This window comes from Capsicum annuum, chromosome 3 (assembly GCF_002878395.1).
Source record: "Capsicum annuum cultivar UCD-10X-F1 chromosome 3, UCD10Xv1.1, whole genome shotgun sequence".
Lineage (NCBI taxonomy): Eukaryota > Viridiplantae > Streptophyta > Magnoliopsida > Solanales > Solanaceae > Capsicum > Capsicum annuum.
The window spans coordinates 173,932,232-173,936,436 of NC_061113.1; positions in this window are offsets into that span (position 1 = coordinate 173,932,232).

Here is a 4,205-nt window from a genome sequence, read left to right on the forward strand (position 1 = left end):
AAATCAAAAGAAAAGTTAATATTTTTTTTCCTTTGTACATGAAACCAAAAGGGAAGTTGATATTTTTCTTTGGTACATGAAATCAAAAGGAAAGTTAATATTTTCCTTTGGTACAAAAAGATCAAGTCAACTTTTTTACTTCATATGTGCAATATGTCAAGTGAGGAGGTTGTGTTGATCCTTTTAATTCAAATACATTGAGAGGATCACATTGTTGTGCAAGTAAAAACAACTTAAATAAATAATAAGGTGGTGATTTCTCATGTTCATACTTATCCAAGAAGAGTAAAAAAAATCAAGTTGGTCATTTTTTTAATACTCTTGAAATAATATCGAGTTTGTACTCAATTGTGGACGAAAAATGAGGATCACCACAAACAAATTATTGGTTGCTTTGACGAAGACTTTCACGACATGAAAGTTCATGGAGAAAACTTTAGTTAGACCATTCGCAAGTATTGGTCTAACTAGGATGCACCGATGAGAAACAAATACCTTTGAAGTCAAAAGAATGAAAACACATTCATGAGTACTTCAAGTCTCACCGCCAAGTTTCGGCAAGCCTACACGTCGACCAACCTTAAAGTAGGGGGTATCTGTAGACACATAAAATTTATTGGATCAAATTCATATAAAATTTGAATTTGATCCACATTTTATTGATTTTAAAATTAGTTTGGGATTAAAAAATAATAAGCTTATTTTATTCCTCATCAAGGTCCATCTCACCTTGAAGCCCAAACTCATTAAGTGACGTGGCATCCCAGTCAAATTCAAGACCAATGAGACACCGCCACATGTACAAATGATGTGGAAATCTCATTCAAATTCAACAACCAGTCAAAAGGTGCCCAAGTGTCAAAGTGACATGTTTTGGCCAATCACAAGCAACTAGGCCTACCCCCTACAACTATAAATAGGGGGTTATATAACATTCTAGAGGAAGAGGCTAGAGAGGAGACATTTGGAAAAAAGGACTTTCACAAGCATTGGCAAAGTCAGCATTGACTATCAAGTTCTTACAAGAAGCAATCAACGGGGTTCTTTCCAGAGATTATTCCGAAGTGACAAAACACTTTTCGATATTTTCGACAATTGAAATATGTCTCTAGAAGTCCAAATTATCCAACGATTTGAGAAACACACTGCTAAAGGCCCTCGGATCATTTCTAAGTTTAGGAGAGAAGAATCAAGAGAACAACAGAATTGCACTCACAAGATTCATTTAAATAAAATTATTCTTTTTGTTTATTTTATTTTTGCTTGCAGTTAATTTTCAGCACTACGAAAATTTGTTGCAAACAGAACTCTCCATGCCTTGGAAGATATGCTTATTCAAAGTTAGACCATAAACAGTCGTTTGGTATTGTGCTTAATTGATGACATTTTCATATTTAACTTTACTTGTGAACTTATGAGCGTTTGATAGGGTATATAATAATAATAATGTAAAATAGGGTGTATTAGTAAGAATTGCATTAATAATGCAAGTATTAGTTATGTTTGCATTAGTTATGATGCGCTTTTTGTTATGCATTGTTTGGTTTTGTGTATTAAAATAACATATATTGCATATCTTTGTTTTAAAAAAATATTTATTTACAAAAATTTCCCCCCACAATTATGGTGGAAAGAATGTTAAAGGTTTTAAAGAGTAATTGTGTCTTTATTCTTGCTAATGTATGCTTTAGAATCTATTGCATTACTAATACCATGAATTTTGATGTATTAGTAATGCACACCTCAATACACAATAAAGTATATAACTAATGTAAGGATTAGTTATACATAAACCTAAAAAATGAATCAAACAAGGTACTAATAGTACACAAGACTACTACATGCATTATTATTTTCAATACACTCTACCAAATGAGCCCTTGATTTTTGAAGATCAAATTCATTCTAAATCTTTCAATTTTAAAATTTTATCGATGTCAGCTAGTCGTACATGTACAAAAATTATGGAGTGTTACATTATTTTCCTCGAGACAATTAGTCTCGAATGAAAGCTAGGACTTACTATGAACTTAACAGTGAGATTTTTCAAAATTCCAATAGAGTTTTCTCTAATCTGGCCTATTCAAAATCTGCAGCTAACCAGAATACATATAAATATGCTTCACATGGTGTCGCAACAAATATATCACATAATTAAATAACAAATGGGACTCTCCTCCATGCCACACTTTACATAGGAACAACGATAAGATAATTTTAAAATTTTCATGCCCAAACACTTCGATGCAATTCTAACTCTAGCTTAGAAAGTTTCAAATATGTACTTCCTCCATTTCAATTTAAGTGATATTGTTCGCTTTCTGAGAGTCAAAACACTTTAAGTTTCAAAGCAAATTTGGGCATGAAATCTTTAAGTTTTTTAAAAATAAAATCTATATATTTGAAATTATGTAAAAGTATATAAGTTACAATAATTAATAATTTAAAATATTTAAGAGATATATAAAAAATATGATGATCAAAAATAATTTTTTTTTATTCTTTAGAATTTCAAAAGGTGCTACATAAATGACAACAAACGAAGTAACTAATTTTTGTTTATTTTTTCATGGACAAACTCACATGAGAAGATTTGGGTAAAAGGACATTCTCAAAATTTAATTGGAGAAATAGACACCATTTTCTTTTCCATTTAAATTTTTAGGGTTTAGGATAAAAGGGTGGGGTATGGGTAAAAGTGTAAAAATGAAAAAGTTTTGGCACCCCTTAAGTCTTTTAAAAATACTTTTCGCACCCCACTTTTTTATTAAATACCAAAAAAAAATTCTCTCTCCTCACTCTCCCATCGTCTCTCCCGCTACTTTTGCACTCATCCACCATTTTTTATTCTACCTTGTGTAAATCTTCAAGAACTTCAATCTTCAACTTCAGGCAATTTTTATTCATCTCCTGAGTAATTTGTGCTCCATATTGATGAGTTTTTTTTAATTTTTTTTTGTTGTGTTAGTTTCTGTCGATTTAGTTTCTTTGGGAGAAAAAAATTTGAATTTTTTTTTTAAAAATAGGGGTTGATTTTACTAAAATTCTTTATTTTTTAGTTGGTATTTATTTGATTGTTGATGGATAATTGGTTTATATCGATTTCCTTGTTGGTTGCATGGTGAAATTATTTTGCTAATTTCATTGATAATGTGCCAAGAAATTTGATTTTTCTTCAATGTAATGGTGTTGTAGATGCATGTTCTTGTTGGGGAATCCTTGGTTTGAATCATAAGTTGTTATTGTTCTGTTAATAGACTGTTGGGCTGATTAGGTATTTGTTTGATTTGGACGAGAAAAGATAGATTTTTTTTTTAAAAAAAAATGAGGCTTCATTTTATTGAAAATCTGTATTTTAAAGTTGATATTTATTTGATTGTACATTTTTTTTGATGAATCATAATTTCCCTCAACGATTGCACTACGAATTTAAAAAACAAGAAGTAAAATAAAATAAAATAAATAAACATCATTCACGCAATGTAAAGTGAATAAATATCATAATATAAGAGTACAAAAAAAATTAGACACTCGATCAAATGAGTATAGGGGAGGATAATGGTAATAACAACCAATTACTCAGAACAAACGTCTGTATAGAGAAGGACTTTTTATTTTCAAACACTACTTGTCCATTGAACACCCACAAGTGACAACTATCACTCTTCCTTATTCTCATTACACACGTCTAGTCTCATATCATGATATGTAGTTGTTCTTTAGTGCTTGGATGATTCATATTTATTTTATTTTATTTTTAATTTATTTGATTTTCTCCCCTTTTTTGTCCCATCTAAATGATCTACGACTATGGTGTGCCTTAGATAATACTTGATCACGTTCAAAAGTGATTGGGTGTCACAATTGATGTATAATTTTTTTTTACAATGTTTGAATTGTATTAATTGACATAATTTTATTTTATTTTATTTAATTTGTCCTTTTTTATCATTATTTTAAACCGTCCATATATTCAGTAAGTTGAGCATAGACTCTTGCTTAGGTTGATAATCGATCTGAGTATAAATCGATAATATGTCTATACACTGAATAATCAACAAAGACATCAGTATATAATTCTTATATTGCATAGTCGATTATATGCTTAATATTTTTTTCTTACGTTCAATGAAACAGTCTTTACAAATCTTTAAACATACTGTACTAATGAATCATCAACGAAGACATCAGTATATAATTCTTAT